Source organism: Lactuca virosa, chromosome 5 (assembly GCF_052849685.1).
Source record: "Lactuca virosa cultivar CGN04683 chromosome 5, Lactuca_virosa_CGN04683_v6, whole genome shotgun sequence".
NCBI lineage: Eukaryota > Viridiplantae > Streptophyta > Magnoliopsida > Asterales > Asteraceae > Lactuca > Lactuca virosa.
In genome coordinates this window covers 162,457,483-162,481,667 of record NC_136430.1, presented here as the reverse complement: position 1 = coordinate 162,481,667, position 24,185 = coordinate 162,457,483, and the positions used below count along the sequence as shown (strand labels likewise).

Below are 24,185 nucleotides of genomic sequence, written 5' to 3'. Positions count from 1 at the left end.
TGGCCGACAACAGCGAAGAACTTCCATGGCCGCCACCAGCCGCCACTTTCGTTGCCACCAACCGCCGTGGAAGGTGGTTGTGTGCATGTGCTGCAATGTGTTTAGGTGTGAGTGTTGTATGCAGTTTCGTTGGCCGGAAAATTGAGACAAGGCCACCACCACCACGGTGAGGTGGTGGCTGCCACCGTGTACCACCACCGACCACCACAAGGGTGGTTGTGGGTGTGTGTTATTTTAGTATAGTGTGTGTGTGCGTTATTTCGTGAGTTCATTGTAATTGTAAAAATTGGAATAATGAAATGGAACTCAAACCACCACTGTAGGGTGGTGGCTGCCGCCTCCTGCCGCCACCGGCAGCCGTGTCGGGTGGCGGTGTGCTTAGTTGGGTTGGGATTGCTTGTTGGATGTTTGGAGAAAGGACTAAAACCCTAATGGGCCTTGTAAGCCCTAATGGTCCCAATCAAGCCTAATGGGCTTAGTAAAAACCCTAATGGGTCTAATGGACCCTAATTGGCCCAATAAAGCCCTAATTGACCTAAAAGCCCAACAAATTGATAAATGGGCTAATAGTTGGATTGGAAAACCCTAATGCAATGAAACCCTAATTTTGAGAATTAATCGGGACACACACATGGAAATTATTTAATAACTTGAGATATTAAATAATAATCATTGGCAAAGATTAATCTAAGCAACACTGGACTTAATGGATTAAATCCTTAGGGGATTAAGTGCCTAATCGGTTAAGCAGGAAACTTAACCCTAATCATCATTTTATGAGAAACCCTAATTTCACATGGGTGTATTGTTGGGCCTTCTATTGGGCCTTGATGATTGGGTTATTAAATGGGCCATACAAGATCAAGCAATTAGACTAGAATAATCTAACGGGCCTAGGGTAAGGCCCATGTAAGGGGTTTGGGCCCAATTTGGAAAATTGGGCCGTAGTTTGGGCCTTAATGATTATATGATGTTGGGCCTTAGAATAAGACCATGTATACGCCTGGGCCCAATTTGGAAAATTGGGCCATATGTTGGGCTTTGATTTCTAGTTGACTTCGGGCCTATGGCTTGGGCTTTGGGCTTGAATAAGCCAAGCTAGGGGTAATGTAGTAGTTACCCAAAGAATGTACTTATGGTTATGTAGTGGAACCCAATTATTAATTGGGTGATGTTTGACAGTTCGGGAATCTGTCAGCCAGCAGCTGGGGTTGAGTCTGAGGGACTTCAGCAGTGTGGGATTGTGTCTACGGGACTTCAGCAGTGTGAGGTGAGTTACCTTCCAGTAGTGGTGGGTCTACGGCCACAATGCCGGCCCACCAGTAGGAGTTGTATGTTAGATGATTGTCTTTGTGATATCATCTAGTTTTGCTACTACCTGATATGTTATATGCTGGCATGATATGTTATACGTGAGAGTAGTAGAGTTCGGTTGTTAGGACCGAAGGGTAGGTCAGACACCCCAGATATGTCTGACAGTATGTGATGATATGTTTATATGCTGGCATGATATGTTATATGTAATAGTGGTAGTAGGAGGGGAATAGTCCCCAAGTTCGGTAGTTAGGACCGAAGGGTAGTTCGGACACTCCAGATATGTCTGATAGTATGTTTATGTTATGATATATGTGATAGTAGCAGTAGGGGTGGAATAGTCCCCGAGGGTCGGTTGTTAGGACCGACGGGTAGGTCAGCACCCCAGAATGGCTTGACACGGGTAGGTCAGCACCCCAGAATGGCTTGACACGGGTAGGTAGGCGCCCCAGAATGGCCGTACCGGGTAGGTCGGCACCCCAGAATGGCCGTATCGGGTAGGTCGAGCACCCCATAATTGCCCGACAGTATGTATGCTATGTGATTGTATGGTATGTGGTATGATGGGGGAACTCACTAAGCTTCGTGCTTACGGTTTACAGTTTTGGTTTCAGGTACTCGTTTTCAAAGGAAAGGAGTCGGCTTGATCGCAGCGCATCACACTATGTTTTTCCGCACATGAGATCTTTCGGATTACACTCTGATATGGTTTTATGATAATATGTTTTGATTACTGACGATTTGGCTTGACACAAGATATTATTACGAATGTAATAACTTATTTAAAAATGAAATTATTGGCCTTGAATCTTGGGATGTTACACCTTTGCCCAGGAATGGTGAACCCGAAATAGAAATCTATCGAAAGGTACATCTGGGGGTTAGCTTTACCAGTTCAAGGCCTGGTTATTGCATCCAGACCTACTACCTTTGATAGTGCCAATCAATTATCCTATCAATTGACTAGGCAGTGTATCCGTTAGGATACCATGACCCCACAAACAAGGAAAGAACCAGGCTGGGAGTACAAAAGGAAGTTCCATGGAAAGTCAAAAAGGAACTTCAAACATCGCAAACCCAATCCAAAAACTTGTGGCTGTGTACGCGGCGATCACAAACACTCCCTCTCCATCAACGCCCTACTCTAGGAATTTACCCCCACTGTACCAAGTGCAATTTCCACCATGCCGGAAATCGCATGGTATGCAACATCTATAACTTGAGAGATCACACCTCTGAGTTTGGTAGAAAGACCCCACACAATACAACCTTAACTACTGTTGCATGAGGAAACGGAAGTTGCTTCGAATGCAATCAACTAGGGTATTTCAAGAAAGACTTCTCGGAACTGAAGAATTAGAGTGGCAAAGGAAGAGCATTGTGATAGGTGCTGGAGATGCTCGCTAGGAACCAACTGTGGTTACTGGTACGTTTCCTATCAACAATATTTATGCTTCAACATTATTTGATACTGGTGCCGATAGAAGCTTTATTTCTCATAAGTTTAGAAGCATGATTAACCATAAAATCATGCAAACTTAACAAAACTTACACGGTAGAAGTAGCAAACAGCCAGTTACAAAGCACCTTATATATACTCACTAATTTCCTTCTCACCCTGAATAACCACGTCTTTCACGTCAATCTAATACCTATGACCATTGGAAGTTTCGGTGTGATCATCGGAATGGATTGGTTATCACTTCATCGAGCATAGATTTTATGTTACGAAAAAACCGTCCGACTATCTTTACACAGCAACAAAACTCATGTGATTTACAGACATAAGTATGGGAAGAACCTAAGAATCATCTCTTGCATGAAGGCGAGAAAGTGTTTGCAGAAGAAATGCTTCGTTTTCGTGGCCCACGTGGTGGATAGGCAAGACAAGGGTAAGGAAATCAAAGACATACCGCAAGTGTACGACTCCCCGGACGTATTTCTAGAAGATATGCCTGGAATACCTCCAGTCAGACAAGTCGAGTTCAGAATCGACTTAATCCCGAGTGCAACACTAATGGAAAGATCTCCTTGTCGTCTGACTCCATCGGAAATGCAAGAACTATCCAGTTAACTCCAAGAACTTCTTGACAAAGGCTTTATCTGACCAAGCTTCTCTCCATGAAGACCTCCGATATTGTTTGTCAAAAAGAAGGATGGATTGTTCTGGATATGCATCGATTATCGAGAGTTTAGCAAAGTCACCATCAAAAACCGATATTCACTCCCGAGGATCGATGACCTGTTCGACTAACTACAAGGATCCTACTACAACTCAAATATCGATATAATATTTGATTATCATCAACTCAAAGTCCAAGAAGCAGCCATTCCAAAGATAGCATTTAGGACTCGGTATGGTCACTAAGAGTTTATGGTTATGCCATTCGGACTAGCCAATGCACCATCCGTATTCATGGACCTTATGAATCGGGTATGTAAACCCTACTTGGATAAATTCATGATTATGTTCGTCGATGACGTATTGATATATTTACGAACCAAGGAAGAACATGGTCAACACTTGTAATTAATTCTAGAACTGTTAAAAAAAAGAGAAACTTTATGCAAAGTTCTCTAAGTGTGAGTTCTGGATTAACTATGTGCATTTCCTCGACCATGTGATCATCAGTAAAGGGATTCATGTCGATACCGCGAGCATCCAAACGGTTAAGGATTGGAAAGCACCAACGATACCAACCGAAGTACGCCAATTCTTAGGGCTTACAGGCTACTATCGGAGATTCATTGAGAATTTTTCCAAAATAGTCGAACCTCTCACCGCACTAACCCAAAAAGACAAAAATTTCGATTCAGGAGACAGCGAAGAGTCCGCTTTCCGAAAAATTGAAGCAATTATTGTGCAGTGCACCAATTTTGTCTCTTCCAGAGGGAACAGAAGACTTCGTAGTATTATGTGATGTCTCACACCAAGGGTTAGGATGCATACTAATGCAAAGGAATAAAGTTATTGCATACATATCCATACAACTTAAACCAAACGAGACAGACTATACTACTCATGACTTAGAATTAGGAACTGTAGTGTTGCCTTAAAGATTTGGAGACACTACCTATATGGAGCAAAGTGTTTCGTGTTCACTGACCACAAAAGCCTTCAACACATCTTCGATCACAAGGAGCCCAACATGAGATAACAAAGGTGAGTCAAATTGCTAAATGATTATGAATGCAAAATTTGTTATCTTCATGGTAAAGCGAATGTTGTAGCAGATGCTTTAAGCAGGAAAGAGCGAGCAAAAGCACTTCGTGTAAAGGCTTTAACCCTAACCACCCACTCGAACCTCACCACCCAAATTTTTGATGCTCAGCTAGAAGCACTCAAACCCGAGAATATCGTAGAAGAAAATCGGCGAGGTATGGACAAACAGTTCGACATCAAGGAAGATGGAACGCGATATTTCATGAACCAAATTTGGACCCCAAAGTTTGGTGAAGTCAGGAGTTTAGTTTTAAACGAAGCTCAGAAATCAAGATATTCGATACATCCCGGATCAGATAAGATGTATCTCGATCTTAATAAGCTTTATTGGTGGCCTAACATGAAGGCAGAGATTGACACCTATGTCAATAAATGCTTGACTTGCTCCAAGATCAAAGCAGAGTACCAGAAGCTGTCTGGTCTACTACGACAACCGTTGATCTCAGAATCGAAGTGGGAACAAATAACCATGGATTTCATAATGAAGTTGCCAAGAACTTCAAGCTATATGACACCATTTGGGTAATGACTGACCGTTTAACCAAGTCTGTCCACTTCATAGCCCTCAAAGAAACTGACAAGATGGAGAAACTCACCAGGACCTACCTCAAGGAAATAGTCAGAGTGCACGATGTACTAACATCTAATATCTCGGACCGAGATAGCAAATTGCCTTCCATATCTTGGTAATCATTATAGTGGTCCCTAGGAACCAAACTCGACATGAGTATTGCATATCGTCCTCAAACGGATGGACAAAGTGAAAGGACCATACAAACTTTGGAAGATATGCTTCACGCTTGTATGATAGAATTCGGTAAAGCATGGGATACTCATTTGCCATTAGTTGAGTTTTCATACAATAATAGTTATCACACTAGCATGAAGATCATTCCATTCGAGGCCTTGTACGGATGCAGACGCGGTTCTCTGATATGCTGGGCAAAAGTTGGAGATACTCAACTAGCTAAAATGCATGCTAGAGATACCCTACTTAATGGTTCTAAGATCATTCATGAAACAACAGAGAAGATTGTTTAGATAAAGGAACAATTAAAAGTCGCACGTAATCGTAAAAAAAATAGCTACGCTGACACAAGACGCAAACCATTAGAATTCAAAACAGGATACCATGTCCTACTAAAAGTCGTACCATCGAAAGGTGTCATTAGATTTGGAAAATTAGGTAAACAAAACCCCCGTTACATCGGACCTTTTGAAATCCTAGCAACGGTTGGTTCGGTGCCTTACAACCTCAATTTACCTCAAGAACAAAATAAAGTTCAAGATACCTTCCACATGTGAAATCTTAAGAAGTATCTCTCTGATGAGAACCTTGTCTTTCCTCTCGATGAGATCCAGGTCAACACTAAACTTCACTTCGTGAAGGAACCGGTGGAGATCATGGATCAAGAAATCAAAAGCCTCAAAGAAAGTCGCATACCTATAGTAAATGTCCAATAGAACTCTCGTAGAGGACAGGTGTTTACTTGGGAACATGAGGACCAAATGAAACAAAATTATCCGCAACTATTCAGCGGTTCCAGTAGTAGAACAAAATGATAGTGGAACAAAATAATCTAGAACTAAATAACTTTGGGACGAAATTCCCTTAACGGGAAGGTAATGTGACATCTCAGAATTTAGGTCAAAGACCATCGACGACCAATTCACAATAAATCTCTTTTTAATTTGACACATTGAGTTTAGTGCATCTTTTGTAAAATAAATGAGTTCAATTCAAATAATATAAGATATCAGATGGTATCTTACTTCCAAATGTCTAAACTGACAAACGAATCAAACAGCTCAAATTGCAACCCTAGAAAGGCGTCTGAAAAACTGAAATTTTGTATTAACTAGTTGTGAGCAAAACAAAAATTCTACTCTCGTAGTACATGTTTCCCTGTTTCTGAAAATATAAAGAATGTCGAAAACGAAGTTCGTATGAAAAAGATACGATCGTTTTAAGAATCCAAAACCAGTATAATATTGATTTGATTAAAACTGTTAAAACTGTTTCTATCCGTTGAGGGACTTGCACATCTCAGATGGAAATTCCGAGAACATTTTTGGACTCAGGTCATATCTTATTATTTAATTTCATACTTGAAATATATTTAGTCAAAATATTTTTAAAAGTCAAAGAAAATCATACGCTTTGAACCGGTTTCGTGGAAATCATAGAATCACACCGAAATGAGCATGAAACCTCAATTCATTAATTTTAACATTTTTTTATTATTGTAAATTCATTCCGAATATAAATTAGAAATTCAAGCTGGCTAATGTGGATTGTAACGATATATGTTAAATAATAAAAACTAATGTGGATTGTAACGATATATGTTAAATAATAAAAACACTAACGTATATACATGTATCGATGTATGCAACAAAGAGAACTTTAAAAGACCAAGACATAATAAATTAGTATTTTTAACACTTTTAACATATAGATTTCGATTTATATATATGTTACATATATTTATATGACAACATGACAAACTAGTAACATATGTATATATATTTTATGGAATTGTTGTAGATTCAAACCTATATATATATATATATATATATATATATATATATATATATATATATATATATATATATATATATGTGAAATTGTTACCAAAATACCTGAAAACATACACATTTGTAAGTCCATTCACAAATTACCAACAATGTATGGAAATATACACCCAATACATATAAGGCAAATAGAGTTTGTACTCTCCAAAATCCTTCAAAGATTCATAGGTACACAAATTGACATCTATTAAGTCTTACACACCCAAAGTCACACACAAAGATAAACGTGGTGGCATTTTCCCTTCTAAAATGAAACTGTCAGGAAACACCGAGGCCAGCAACCTATATTTTCTTCTTCTCCTTCGTTTTCCTGCCAAAAAAAAACAAACACCACCAGATGTGATTATCGAACATCAAAGCCAAAAAACCTCAATGGATCGCTATTCTCCTTATACTTTGTTCCTACCAAATCAAAACATAAAGAATATGAAGCAAGGAATTACCGGAGTTTTTTTCTCCCATGGAAGCAACTGCCCCATCGAAGACCCATCCCTCCTTCTCGTCGATTGAACCGGCTGGAACAGCCCCTTTTCGCCACCGCTTTCGGCGACGACAGTCACAATCGCCGCCTCTGTCCTCCTTTGTCATCTACCATCGATCGTTGATGCTAAAACACCCCTATTTTTCCCCTGTTCATCTTGCTATCGGAACAGGAAGAGGGAAGGTATGCTGCTTTTTCCCTTCGTTCCTTCAGCCTCGTCGACCCCCGAGACGCTCCCCTCGTCATCACGACTGTCGACCACAGATGTCGCCGACTGCCTTCACTCCCTTCCTATGTCTTCCATCGACCTTGCTGCTTCCAATTCTTCGTTTTCTCCGGTCCCGTCGAGCGCTGGAGGCGCTCCTTCTTCTTCACGATATGACGACCACCACCGGTCCTACAAACCTCGCATCTGTCTTCGCGTATCCTCCTTGCCGCCTTCATTCTATCTACTTCCGTTCATACGCGTTTCTTTTCCTTTGCCCGATCATTAAAAGGAAACGGGCACAAAAAGCCCTAAATCATTGTGATTTTACAAAATGAACACATTAAACCCCTCTGTTGAACCCTTTTATTCAAAACGAGTCCTTTCCCCAAAACTTTGGTGTATTTTTAACAAAACAACCCCTCCTATGGAGATTTCCTAACAAAATCAGTCCAAGACTCAAACCTTAATCCCATTTAAACCATTTCAGTCTTTATATATTTTAACCAAAGCAGTCCTATTTTGGTTAATTAAATTACCAAACAGCCCCCAATAGTTTAAATTCGTTACGAAACAGTCCCGAGAGTATTTCTAAGTTCAAGAATTGGGGATTTGCGGTTTCTCACGACAATTTTCTCAAAAGAAACCGAATTCGAACAAATGGAACTCACCATTCAAGGGTGAGTGCTTACAGCCCCTTTTTAATATTTTAATTATTTGGGGGTGGGGGTAGGAATACATGTGCCTATATACCTTGTTTATACAAATATATTATCCTTTATGCGAAATACAATAAATCTAGTTTATAAAAATATTATTTAACAATTTAACATATTGTTACAAATAAACTAGTATAAACTTTTTGTATACGTATTATGATTATTTTATCGTGAAATAACTAGTCCACACAATAAATGTCACGTGATAAAAAATATATGATTTTATGTGACATTATATATCATAAAAAGCGCGTCGTAAAACTATGTAGTATTTCAAGGATTCAAACTATTACTATGTTTGTATATTTATATGTTTAAATACATAACGTTTATACATGTACATATATCCATTTCTTTGAAACATATATCTTTATAAAAGAGAGTACATTACACTTTATATACATACCAAGCATATTTGGCTTTTATAGACTTTACAGAATGAAATTCATTATGCCTCGTGACTTAATCACAATTAAGTTAGGGCTGAGAGTTATTCATATACTTTGGTTAAGGGTTTTTTAGTGAGACTGTATTCATTAGTTGAATCTAAAAATTTAGCATACCTACACCACTATAACCGTTAATCTTCGGAGCGAGATACATATGTATAGATCTATACGGGGTTGACATCCCCACCTGCGATTGCTAGCTACAACCTCGACCGATCAATCGAAGCGGGTGATAAATGTCTACAATCGTTACTACGACGTATAATGAAGCGACATAGGGGGTACATACAGTCACATAGCTTGTTTATAGGACTCACTATAACCATTAACTGGAATCTCTCTCTCTCTCTCTCATTACAAACCATAGACTCAGTGGCTTTTAAAACTATTTTAAGTATGAATTTACTTATGTAACAGTACAGTTTGGTTTTCAAGTATATTCAAGGATTCTTTACAAACACAGTTTTAAATATGGATTTACTTATACAAAGATACATTTTCGCTTTCAAGGATTCATTACAAACATAGTTGAAGTATGGATTTACTTATACAAAGATACATTTTGGCTTTCAAAGGATTTTTACAAACAAAATTTTAAGTATTGTTATACATACAAAGAAAATACTTTTTAGACTTTTAAAAGTATTATTGTTGTTAGCAGAAAACCTGTAACTCTCACCAACCTTGTGTTGACCCTCAAAACTACATGTATTCTCAGGAAATCACTAAACAGACATTCAAGACGGAATGAATTATAGGTGACCTAGTTTACTTGTTGTTGTATTATTATCAAGCAATCATGTATTATATGCCTATCTGTTAAGGCAATTCATGTAGTATTATTATCTATAAAACCTTGTATTCAAATATCAAGATGGAACATGAATGCTATTTTCTTTATTGTTGTATTTGTGTTATATATTCAATTTACCTGTGATCCATGAACTTAGTAGCATAGCCTGGCGTGTTCCGCCGCCTCGGTCGAAGGTGTGACAAGCCTCCTCGACACACATGCGACATACAAAAGATTGGTACCTCCCATCATGAAACTTCCCGCACTTGGCACACTTAGAACTCCTCCTCTCATCCAATCCTGAAATCGGGCCGGCAGACTTGAACTGCTTGGCCGCTAGATGATACAGTCCTAAAGATGGCTTCTCCTCCTTCCATTGGACCTCCAACTCAATGTCTCTTCTGCTGGAACTTGACTGCAACTCAGCCAAGTTCTGACACGGCTTGGTCATTACAAACTCTCGAATCTTCTTCTTTAGCATACTCAAGTATCGTGATATCTACACCTACTCCGAAGCGGCATACTCAGGGCAGAAAAGAGATCTCTACATGAACATCTTGGTGATATCCGTCACCGACTCAGTCGTCTACTTGAGCGATAGGTACTCCAGTTTCAGTTTCTCTCGCTCAACCAGAGGAACATACTCTGCTCGGAACATATCTGGAAACTGATCCCAAGTCACTGCGGCTCGCTCGGCATGCGAAAAGCCCTGATTCACAAACTCCCACCAATCCTTCGCATGTCATCGAAGAAGATTAAGCGTAAATTTCACCTTCTGGTCCTTAGGACACGAACATGTGAAGAAACATCCCTCCACATCAAAAATCCATCTCAAAGCGATAATCGGGTCCCTGTCACCTCTGAACTCCGGAGGCTTCATATCATTGAACTCTCGGTACTGTATCGCCACGCCTCTCTGAGATCCTCTAATGGCAACGGCTTTTGTGGCTGCGGCAACAGCTACCTATGTGACGGCGGCATAACGTCGGTCAAAATACTTGATCAACACGGTCTTAACCAACCCAAACAACTCCAAAGTCGCCTTCCTGATCGACATGGCCACTATGACAAAAATAATCCTGTTGATCTCCTCCTCACTCAGACCTGCCCTCACAGTGCCACCAACAACTAACCCTGAACCTCCAATAGCCGTCATACTGAAAATATACAACGAAAAGATCAGACATCAAAACACAGTGCTCAACACACTAGACCATCCTCCTATTAGTTCCTTAGTATCCTCGAGGTTCCTCCTAAATCTCATACGGATCCTGTGCTATCAGTAGTACGGGCCCATACTACCTTCTACACCTATCTGTAGTCAATTCAGAATTCATCCCAAGGTTCTAAGTCACGGCACTAGACCAATCCTAGGTGTATTGGCACCCACCTGCTACTAAGAGCCACAACTAACTTCCTAGGCACTCCTCCTAGGATTATCCTCTCTCCTGTACCACTATTTCTTTTGTTCATGCCTGTTGTACACAATACGGGTGTCAGATAGACTCTCGAATAATTAACTCTACCCCAAGTCCACAACCAAACAAGGAACAGGAAATAAGGCTAATTCAATCATTCTAAGGCTATTTAATCCCGACTGTATACAACTATACAACATACACATAACAATCACACAATCAAGTAGCATACATCAAGAAATTCCCTATTCCATAAGGCATCACATAAATCAGGCATTTCTATCTAACAGTTCCTAAAAGAAGCCTATCTAGTAGCATGATCTTCTAACAATTCACATATCAGCAAAACAAAAATTCAGCACATATAGCAAGTATGGGTATTTTGGGATCCACTCTCCTATTCGGGCTCCGGGTGACTATACATACTGCATCTCCCTGTAAAACCATAGTCAAGTCATGGTCCACGTTCCTGATCCCTGGACAACAATCAAACAAGAACATGACTAGAGACCAAGTCCATGTCCCTAACCCAACCCTTTTATTATAAAGTTCTTTATCAAAGACATTTTTGTGAAAATTCTCGGATCCTAGTTTGAGTCTGGATTTACACAAGTGCTCCTTCATTTCGCTCAAACCAGGGCTCTGATACCAACTTGTAACGTCCAATTTTCACAACCAAAAATTTTCATTTTTATTAAGGTAAAACTTTCAATTATAAATCCATTCTAAGAGAAACCATTATTTTCCAATAAAATTTATCGAAAATCAGAGTATTATAATACAAGCGGAATCCTCAATGTTGTTGATAAGTGTGTAAAGTCCCGCCTTCACCTTCCCACGATCACCGATAGAACCTGCAACATAAACAACAGGGTAATCACAAAGCTTAGTGAGTTCGCCCAAAATACCCCATACAATAAACGTACTAGCATGCATAACGGGCCCATAATCATTGGATTGGAATACCCTGGCCCAATCAATCATCGGACTGGAATGCCAACATGTAACATGTCCAATCAGTCATCTGACTGGAATACCCAACGTTTTTTTCCTGCCACCTCAAACTAACTGCTCTTCTCAAGCCTCCGTGCCTACGACTTACAGCCGGCCCGCACAAGGTATCCTAGCCTACAGCACACAACAGAACCGCCTCAACCTAACCCGCCACCATATGTCGATATATAAATCATACAACTCACTACCACCTACTAGATCTTTCACATCACACCGCTTCGCTACCAGCTAACCTCCATGGAATGCGTAACCATAAGTAACCAGAGGTGAGATATCCATCCGAACAGATGATACTATTCTAAAGCCACAACCAAACGAAGAAAATGCACGAAAGCCTAGCTCAAGAGTTCTCAGGCTATCCTACATGACTACATACAGCCCCTAGGGCATTCCATTAGACGATAACCAACCTATTGGCACTCTAACTAGCATACCACTACTGTTGCATCCTATCATACAAGGATATATACATAAATATAGAAAATCACTACATCGCGACAATATCCTATACACAAGGATACATAACCAGAAATCCAAGGAATGCATAACCATATGTACCCAGAGGTGAGATAGCCACCCGGAAAGGTGATCCTACTCTAGAGCCACAACCAAACAAGGAACTTGCAAGAAAGCCTAGATCAAGAGTCCTCAGGCTATCCTACATGACAACATATAGTCCCTAGAGCATCCTTCTAATAAATGATAACCAAAACAAGTGGGCCAACATTAGAACCTTCGACCCACGGGTACATTGAGGAAAAGTATCCAGAAACACTACGATGCGATCCCCCTTTCTGCACCACTTGCTCCCGCAAATCCACTAATACCAGAACCAAGTAGAATCCCATTCAACAAACCAAATCCTTCAATTTTGACCCTAAGTCAAACTGGTCAAAAAGTCAACGATCAATTTCGTCAAAGTCAACGCCACATTGTGGCCCTCCTTGGCCACATCGTGGGAACACAAGGTCAAACAGTCAATCATGAAGGACACTGCCACGTCGTGGCCATGCCATGACAAGGCAACCGCGATCCTCAGCTTCTCCACATTGTGGCTACCCTTTGTCATGTCGTGGCCACTGGAAATTGCCATTTTTCTGATTAAGAGCTTAATCCTTTCAAATCTAAGCCCATACTTCCAAATCTACTCTTCCATACTGACTTAATGGATAAAATTTCCAACTTTATCCATTTGGACTCCATTTCAAGGCTAGATTGTTGGATTAGTGTCTAAGTCCATAACTATTTTGGTATGTACTTGACCCGATTATGAGCATGGTCCTTTTGGGTTGCCTTCACCATAGCAATATGTAGGATGAATTAAGGAGAGAAAGGTTTAATTATGATTTATTAATATATTATAAGAATAATATATTAAAGGAGAAATCATATTGTTTAATTAACATTAGTCAAGAATTAATTAAGAATTAATTTTGTGGCTAAAAGAGATTAATTAAACTTAGGGGACTGGAATTGTAATTATAGGATAATTGCATTTGGGCTATGGATCACCTTGGAATAATAGGTTGGACGAATTCTATGGGGAAGCCCATTAGAAATCGTCCAAGGCATGTTCCAGAAGGGGTTCATGGGCTGCTTAGGGCTTAAGCAGTCAAATTAGGGTTTCCTTGTTAGATAACCCTAATTGCCTACCTATTTAAGGAGCCCCTAAGCCCCAAAAACGTAGACAACTAATCCTTTAGGGTTTCCAGCCGTTTTTGGTGCCTCCTCTCTCCTCCCTCTTCATCCAAGCTGCTTAGTGGTGTTTGTGACTCCATTAGAGGTGCAACACTTGAGGCACTAAGCTTTCTGAAGCCAATCAAAGAAAGGATTGATTGTTATTGCTATATAACAATCAAAGGTAATTACTAAACCCTTATTTAAGTTCTTATATGATAGATCTAGGGTTTGTAAGTCTTGGAAGTTTATTGCATGTTCAAAGTAGAAAACCTAGATCCAAGCAATTAGGGTTGCATGAACACCATAGGATTGATGTTAAGCTCAAAACCCAACAGTGGTATCAGAGCCTAGGTTGTTTTTCTATTGAATAGATGCAAAATTAGACTGCCAAAGATCAGAAAATCAAAAAAATTTTGATGTCTGCGCCGCCGACTCGGCGAGTCCATCAGTGGACTCGGCAAGTAGCCCCAACTCGGCGAGTCCATCAGTGGACTCGACGAGTAGGCTGAACTCGGCGAGTCCATCAGTGGCCTCGGCGAGTCCAGGGTGCTGTTGACGGGATTTTCGATTTTTTGAGCAGATTTTGTTAAGGATAATTACCAAAACTCGTTTTTATTGCCTAAAATCGATTTTTCATGTTTGGAATGTTTATCCTTATCAAAGTTGATGGATTTGGTTAAATATGGATAATATAGGATTATTATTAGACAAATATTTGACCTAGTAAGTTTGAAAAAAAAAATTCAATTTTCACCCTTTAGGTTTTATAGTTTAAATTTGAACTTAAAAGTTTTGTTTTTGAAATTTGAATAGTTGAACCCTAATGTTTTGAAAAGTTTCGAAACTTGCCCTCAAGTTTTGGAATTTAATTTTTTGATTAAAAGTTAATTTTGAAATATTTAAATTCTAATCCCAAATGTTTTTGAAAAGTTTCAAAACTTGCCCTCAAGTTTTGGAATTTAAAAGTTAATTAAAAGTTTAATTTTGAAATGTTAAATTCTAAAACCCTAGTATTTTTGAAAAGTTCAAATTACACCCTTATGGTTTTATTAATTAATCAAGGTGTATAATTAAAAGAGATTTAATAAACGCATAAAGTTTTGGTTTACATTTAATTAAATTAAAAGTATAATTTATTAAATTAGACCACCTAATATTTTAAAAGTGTAAAATACACCCTATACTATATATAACATTAAAAGTCTAATATTATATATGTATGAGTAAACAGTCAGTATTACCGTTAGTAGGCCTCATTCACGAAGCTGGTCTATAAGGGGTGTTTAAGGAAATTGCCTATAAAATGGCGATTGAATGGGTATCCACTCTTACCCACCGCACTCTTGACTAATGGAGGGTCGTTAGCCGAACGGGTAGGATAGGACGAAACCTTCCATTATAAGTATAATGAAGTACAAAGTAACTACATGCTTTTACAAATTCCCAAATTGTAGTTACTTTAGGCAAAATGTGAAATTGTATGCTAATCCATGGAATTACACTTCGTAACCTTGTCAAACGTTAGTGGAGCGTGCGTGGTTAACCGGCACACTAATTTGGGATTGGCATTGGTGGTGAAGGACGGCTCGATGTTTATCATAGATCAATGGAGCGTGTGTGGTTAACCGGCACATTGATTAGGTGATAGTATCATTGAGTGCATCACGTAGATTCGTATGGTTATTCACACCTTATTTGTGATCCTCGGCATCCGAGTCACAAATAGAAGGGCATAATCGAGATTAAACATGCCATTGAAAAGTTCAATGAATCTCAAAAGATCTAGGAGTTTCAATTCATTTAAAACTTAAACTTCTTTTTCGTTTTTCATGGTGGAAATTGGTAAATCGTCATTTACCTACCTTCAAATATTCTGCAACTAGATTACGACATCCCTCTTCTAGGTTGTAGAGTATTGTGTTGGATCTTAGCCTTGATGTTTCATTTGGGTGTTACATCAAGGATTCTTATCAACTAACTTGAATTTTCTCCCATTTTGTAGATGTCTAAATCTTACAATGGTCTTCCCAAGTCCCTTGGAACAAACTTTCCAAATGAAGATGACGTTCCACGATACGATCAAGGAAATGAGAGTCATGCTTCACTTCCTCCACCTCCTCCAATTATTCTCCCTAACCCACAAGTTCAAAGTCTTGAAAAGTTCAAGCTCACTCAAGCCCTATTGGCAAGTAAAAACGAAGATGGGAAACCTGTGTGTGCACACGTCTTGGAGATAAAGTCACACATTGACAGGTTAAGGATGTTGGGTGTCGAGATTTCAGGTGAGTTGGCTGTTGACTGGGTTCTTCAGTCGCTTCCTGAATCATATAGTGAGTTCGTTAGAGAGTACTATATGATGGACCATGACGTGACCCTCATTGATTTGACCTATTTGCTTATAGCTGCTGAATCAGCAATGATTTGGCATGCTGATCAAGCAAATTTGTCTGGTGAATCAAACTCCCAAACTTCGATGGACATTGAGAATGGTGACATTGGAAATCCAGAAAAGGTAAATTCTGAGATAGTTCCTTGTGCCATTCCAAAAGAGTCCATTTGCTTCTACTGCCAAGAGAAGGGGCATTGGAGACGAAGCTGCCCTGTTTACCTGAGAGATCTAAGAGATGGGAGAGTCAAGACGTATGGCTCTACTTCAGGTAAAATCCACTAACAAACTCTGTAAGTTCCTATTTTTTGATTCTTGATACATGATGTGATAAGATTACATTTTGATGTTTTGCAGGATCGAAGAAAAGAAAGGAAGCTTAAGGAAGAAGCTTGTTGAATCTGATCATGAAGAAATGGATTTCAATCGCATGGATTCGAAGATCAGATTTTTTGAGCTGCTACTCTAGAGTTAGGATAGAATGATAAGAAATATGAAATAACATAGTTTTTCAGTTGAATTGCATTGTAAGGACAAATTTTTCCGCAATAAAATAAATTTTGATTTTGTCTTATTTATTTATCCTTGCAATGGTGTATATGAAAAATTGATGTTTAATTGTTTCTATTATTAGCAATAATGGATTTGAATCTTAATTATGTTATTTGTGGAAATGTCGAGAATTTGCCAAATAAGGGAAGATTCTCATCGCCCAAGTTTCAATTGGACAGAAACTTGGAATCATACAACTAGGTTGCGTGATGAATGAGAAACTTCATATTTGGGAATTAGACTATTTTTGACAAAGTGTCAAGAGAAGGACTAGGAGATCAAGTACACTAGGTTGTGCGTTGATCAAGTCCATCACAAGAGTGATAAAGATATTCATCATGATTTACTAAAGTTTAGTAAATATGGTTATACTTATAAGATTAAGTATAATTATGAGTTGATTGAAAGAGTTTCAATCAATAGCAGAACGAATAAGAAGAATCAAGTAGGCAGAAAGATAAAAGTTTCTCTATTCTAAGGAGAGGGAGAGTACCTTTTATTGTGTTTTATGATAAGTCTTAATGATTAAGAACCATATCTCAACTGATCCTCCAAGTGAGTCTTAGTGTATTTGTATGTCTAAGAAGAGGAATCGAGAATTGTAGAAATGGTTAAAATCAAGAAGTCAATCATACTTCGTTCCAATATCAAGTCTTAGAGTTATATTCCAAGATTGTGAATTGAGTGACAAGTCTTTAGTAGGTTTATAACACTCAACAAATGTGGAATTGGAAAGAGTCTTCTTATTCCTGCACATTTGAGATTGATAAGTTGTGATGTCTTGGATAAAACAAAGACCAACTAGAACCAATTATTTGAAGTGATAGTCTTGATAAAAACTACACTAACTCTTGAATATTTGTTTTGTCAAGGAATGTTTCTTGACAAGAGAATCTTATATGTCAAGGAGTCAGTGGGAGTCTTAATGGTCTTGAAAGGTTTCAAGAACAAATCAAGAGTTAAACCTAGTTGATGATCACTAGCACACGACTTGAGGTTTAAAGCCTATCGTGGATGACATACACTTTTTCTGTGCCATTCCAATTAAGTTAATATGCATGTGAGTTCTATGAGTTCTCATTTGAATACATAAAGACAAAGCACCTTGATCAATGGAAAGTACATTGATATGAAAGGGTGAGTTGCTTAGAAGACATGGTGGGCATTCATGTTACCATGAGGCAAGAAATCGAGATTGAGCACGTTCGGTCCATATGAGTTTGGATTTGTCGCAAACTTTGGTTTTGGCAAATTCACATGGATAGGAACACATACACTTTAAAATTTAAGTGTCATGAGGTTTCCCTCCTTCATGAAAATGATTGTAAGGAAATGCTTTCACTAAGAGAGATTTTAAGAAGATTGCAATTGTGAAAATTGTACTCTCAAATTCAATTATGATTACGGCATCCCTCTTCATAGTTCGAATTGTGAGATTTGGCAATTAGTCTGAACATTTGGGACTTAGTAACATAAGTTCTGAATTTCTTTAGACACACATGTGAGCTATCTAAGGCAAAGGTGTATGAACTTACAAAGATTAGATAAAGGCTTATCAAAGCATTAGGTATTAGAAATATGAACTTAAGGAATTCAATAAGCATTGTTTTCTGGAAGTTCAATTGTTTTCTGAATACATGTCAAAGATAGTGGGAGCATAAGTGTTATGCTGGTAAGAAAATAATCATCATGTTAGTGGGAGCATGATTATTATGGTAAGTATTGCAAGTTAGCAATATCAATTATAGAAAACAAAGATTCACTTCGCAAAGTTGCAAGGGTTGAAAAGTTGTTTTGCTATAATTAAGGGAGAGAATATTATACTTCGTTTCAAAATTCTAAATCTTAGATCGAGAAATGTTAATAAATTTAGTCAAGGATACATAGTGCATTCTCAAAATTCGATTATGATTACGACATCCCTCTTCATAGTTCGAATTATGGGAACATGGCACATAAAATATTATGGCAGAAGGCCGATAAAGTATCACATCTTTATGTGAGACATTATGCATCGTGTCCAAATACGCTTCGGGTATAGGATCGATTGCATATGCTATAATATTTAACCATTCTAAAATTTTCCAAATGCCTAGGGAATTAAGAAGGAAAAAGGACTAGAAATGGTTTTGACTAAAATAATTAAACAACTATCAAAGGACGATCTGAGGTTCACTAAGGATTTGTCGCTTGTGAGTAGTTGGAAGTATAGTACTGGATGGACTATATTGACATTATTATGAATAGATAAGATTCTATTAAGAATGAGTTGTCATATAGCAAATATGGAAATGTTTCCATAAATGGGAGTTGGAAATTAAAAATATATGTAGATTAGAAACTTTTATGCAAAAGGATGTTCGAAGGAATGTACTTTGAGTGAGAGACATCACATCTATAGAATTGTTTTGTGACAATTTCTGATAGAGTACTTTGTGATTTCATTGGCCAAGTCTTGATGACTTTTGTGCTATGACTTTACGAAAGGATCGTTGCATAAAATGTTAGAATCTGACATATTCTAAAAGTGGCAAGAATTTGGTATTCTTACACTAATGATAAGGATTGGGGATTGTGAAATGAGTTTCATTGGAAAAGTTTTTCAATTGATCTATTTTACAAAGTATGGACCATAGGAAACCAAAGTGTGCATGCTTGGAGCATGGGACAATTGTGGTTATAATTCGAGTAATAAGTTGATTTTCTGAAACAGTAAGCAATGAATAATGAGTAATCAATATGGTGTTTAAATAAAAGTGTTTTTATTTACGCTCAAAAGTTTTGGGGCCATATAGGATTAATATTATTATTGTGTTTCACTTTGCATGTTTTGACTTCCAGAATAACTGGGTTATTCAAACCTCCACAGTCGGTCATACGTTGGAAGTAGGTATGAAGCAAGACTGTCATGAATTGTCTGTAGATTGTCTAAAGTGTTTAGACATAGCACAAGTTTGTTGCAGAGTTCATGAGTGCTTTAATAAGATTAAAGTATTGGATTAAACCCACGCTCACTTGAATCACTTCATGGATTTATCACGGGTGATTAGTGAGACGATAACATTGTATATTCTTGAAACCAAGACGTGTGAGTTGTTATTTGCTGGTCGATTGCACATTGATGATAATTAAACGCACCAGTAAATTGGTGTTATAAAACTTATTATTGTGTGTGATTTGATTAGTAGGTGCAAGCAAGCATTTGAGTCGAAGTTTATCCATTCCTTTTACCCAAAGTGGGATAAAAGCGATATCTGTGGGCCCCTCGATGATTTAGTGATGACACCCTAAGCGCTTGGCCAAGCCGGGACTAAGTTGATGTGTTCAATTGTAGTATGTTGTCAGTTGTCATAAATAAGATGTCGGGAAACAATACATAGACAGAGAGAATGATTTAAATCCATGTCTCGCGTCTATACGATATCTTGAGAATGGAGGAATATATGATCCCTTATCTAAAGGACACGCATATCTGATAAGATCAGAGTTGACAGCGGCTTTTGAAAGCTACGATTGCTGATCAGGTCCTGAAGTTATGCAGAATAGTTATTAGACTTATCCAAGTGGGAGACTGTTGGATTAGTGTCTAAGTCCATAACTATTTTGGTATGTACTTGACCCGATTATGAGCATGGTCCTTTTGGGTTGCCTTCACCATAGCAATATGTACGATGAATTAAGGAGAGAAAGGTTTAACTATGATTTATTAATATATTATAAGAATAATATATTAAAGGAGAAATTATATTGTTTAATTAATATTAGTCAAGAATTAATTAAGAATTAATTTTGTGGCTAAAAGAGATTAATTAAACTTAGGGAACTGGAATTGTAATTATAGGATAATTGCAATTGGGCTATGGATCACCTTGGAATAATAGGTTGGACGAATTCTATGGGGAAGCCCATTAGAAATCGTCCAAGGCATGTTCCAGAAGGGGTCAATGGGCTTCTTAGGGCTTAAGCAGTCAAATTAGGGTTTCCTTGTTAGATAAACCTAATTGCCTACCTATTTAAGGAGCCCCTAAGCCCCAAAAACGTGGACAACTAATCCTTTAGGGTTTCCAGCCGATTTTGGTGCCTCCTCTCTCCTCCCTCTTCATCCAAGTTGCTTAGTGGTGTTTGTGATTCCATTAGAGGTGCAACACTTGAGGCACTAAGCTTTCTGAAGCCAATCAAAGAAAGGATTGATTGTTATTGCTATATAACAATCAAAGGTAATTACTAAACCCTTATTTCAGTTCTTACATGATAGATCTAGGGTTTGTAAGTCTTGGAAGTTTATTGCATGTTCAAAGTAGAAAACCTAAATCCAAGCAATTAGGGTTGCATGAACACCATAGGATTGATGTTATGCTCAAAACCCAACATAGATCTAGCATTCAAAGTCCATTAGGTCCTTAATGAGACTATAACTTGAAAATGGGCACAAAATACACCAAGCATGGTCCTTTTTCTCAATCAACAGAAGTCCAAGGAGCTAGAGAAGCCACTACATGTTCTGGAGTTCTCCAAACGCCAATAACATCCAAGAAAGGGAAAAAACCACCCAAATATGACATAGAAATTGAATCTAGAAGAAAAGGTGTCAAGGTATGAACTTTATAACTTCCACAACTCATAAATTTGAATAGAATGTTGGATTTAACTTGCTTATTGTTTCCCTTGCTTCCTTGTGAACTTGCTTCTTCCAAGGCTTTACCAAAAATCCAAGAACAAGGCTCAAGATTGAAGAAATAGACTCTCAAGCATGCATGGAGGCTAGGGTTTTGAGATGGGGAGGTGGAGGTTGAAGAAGATAACCTAGAAAGAGAGTTAAGATGCTTGTATATGAGGGAAACCTTAACAATCCCGAATTTGAGCTATAGTGGCTGCTACCGCGTGGCCACCTTATGCCACGTCGTGACATCTCCAAAACATGCGCTTCATTAAATATCACGCCACATCGTGGGCAACCATGCCCCACATCGTGGCAAAGAGTTCTTCTCCAAAAACCTAATTTTGATTTCTTAAGTCTCACCCAACCTTCTTCGAGAAACATGTGTTACAATTCTGCCCCACTTAAATTATATTTCATCCTCTAAATCAATTCTTGAATTTCCTTTCAAACACCCTATAAGCCTCTTATGGGTCCTTCGAACTTGACTCCTCTGACATGAGCTGAGATCATTTACACGCCAGCAACTGCAACCACCGACAAGACGGGTTCCATGCCCAGGCTCATGAGCCAATTCGAGCAGATACTCTAGTGGTCTAAATCACAACTATTATGACATCCCTTGATCTCCCGATACCTCTACAGACTTAACGTGAAATGAGAGACTTGACGGAAAACAATTCCACAAATAAAGAATCTCCTTCTTAGTCCATGACATGTAGATTTCGAAATCATAGACAACCTTCAAGCAACTGAGCCACCCCATTTGTCACTCACACTAACGAAAACCCCCAACCTAATTCGACCAAGGTCTCTTGGCCTTGCGTTGCTCACCGAACATCCGAAATAGGAACTACATCCTACACCATAGCTGCCAACCTCACACACTGACGCATCAGTGAGAAATCTTTACAAAATCCATCAGACAAGGCTAAACCACCCCTTGCTATCAACTTTGATGATCGAAAATTCGTAGATTTGATCGGTCCTAGACCTTCTCGGCCTAACGTCGTTGAGCTAATCGTCGCATATAGGTTTAGTGATATTCTCAACACGTCACTTGTAGTGTTATTGTGATATTCTCGGCACACCACTTGTAGTGCCATACAGAGGATGAATCATAATTTAGCTTAGTTATAGGCTCATCATAGCCTAGAGTATACTGTGAAAGCAATTAATTAAGTTGAAATAGGACTTAAGTTAATTTATTGAATACTTACACAGATTTACAAGTAGTTTTGTGTTTGATAATTTGGGTAAGAACTTATTATCAGGATTATCAAAATGAAAGGAATCTCTTAAACACATAAGCAGGGTAAGTACTTATAGTCTCAAATTTTTATACTTTTTGGTCAGAAAAAGTAAAGTTTTTTTTATACAAGCTGGTCAACCAGTCAAAATGATATAAAAACAGTTTTTGTTATAAAAGTACAATGTTTCAAAACCTGTGGAACTCACCAACATTATTGTTGACATATAAAAAAAACACATGTATTCTTGGGATCGTAAGCAGTTGGAAGAACACACACATTGAATACCTATATTTCATAAATGATAGGCATGGTTATATTTTGATAATATACTAATAGACAACGACAATCTAATCTTTATTTCGATAATAATATAAGTTTACATTTTGTAGTGTTCAATGTATGTTCAATAACTGTGATACATGACTACATCGCACATCCCGACATTTCCGCCGCCGGTCGGGGGTGTGACATTTGAACGTTGAATGTTGACCTATTTTTTCTAGTATTCACAGAATTTGAGTCTCCAATAATTGATTATGTTTTTGTGAGTATACCAGCTTCCAAGTAAAAGATAAAATTAAACTATGGGGGTATTTTTCGACTAGCAAAGAACACTAATAAGAAGATATATTGTTTTGACTCACAAAAATGCATCTACATATTGTCACACCCCCAAACCCGAACGGCGGAAAAGTTCAGGGGCGGAGGACGTCATGTATAGTATCACAACAATTGTACAATAGTAATCAAAGCAACAACAACCATTGTATTAATAGAATAATGTTTACATTGTTTTCGAATCATGTATATATAACTGACTACAAAAAGATAAACAACAAGTAAAGACTTGAAGCTACTATGCTCCATCTTCTAGGATCCGATGCAAGTACCTGTCTACTAGTGTCCTGAGAATACAAGTAAGTTTTGAAAGAGTATCAGCATATAAGCTGGTGAGTTCATAAGCGTTTGGTTTTAGAAAAACCGATTCAGTGTTCTTGAAAAGTGCGCTATGTTTCTCCAAAAAACTCTATTTATCCTGATGTAATGAATGTTAAGTAAAATGATCCATACTAGTTCCTTCTACGAATACTTAGTGCATACCAATCATATACATTCCAGATCGAACAAACAATCGATTGTGTGGTTCTGCCCCAAGTCCACAACCAAACAAGGAACAAGAAATGAGGCGGAGGCCGCACATTCCACTGGTTGTCGGATCCTCATGTACATAACCCTGATGTATTCACTAGGTACTTACAGAGCTTAACTTTATTGGTCTTTTGAAATCCATTGAATGTGTTCCTCAAGAAAATCCAATATTTTCTAAATAAAAAGTATGATAATACTAGTTCCTTCTATGGCCACTTAGTTCATACTAGCTAAGTATAAACCAATATCGAACAGACAGTTGATTGTGTGTATCTGCCCTAAGCCCACAACCAAACA

General features: G+C 38.2%; 1 long non-coding RNA gene across 1 annotated transcript; it reads right to left on the bottom strand.

The window, feature by feature from the left end:
- Positions 1–7,177: 7,177 nt before the first annotated feature.
- LOC145113207 (uncharacterized) lies at positions 7,178–8,090 on the bottom strand. Its single transcript, XR_013710748.1, has 2 exons — positions 7,576–8,090; positions 7,178–7,442 (listed from the first exon to the last, which is right to left on the bottom strand). It is a non-coding gene; the product is annotated as an uncharacterized LOC145113207 (long non-coding RNA).
- Positions 8,091–24,185: the final 16,095 nt, after the last annotated feature.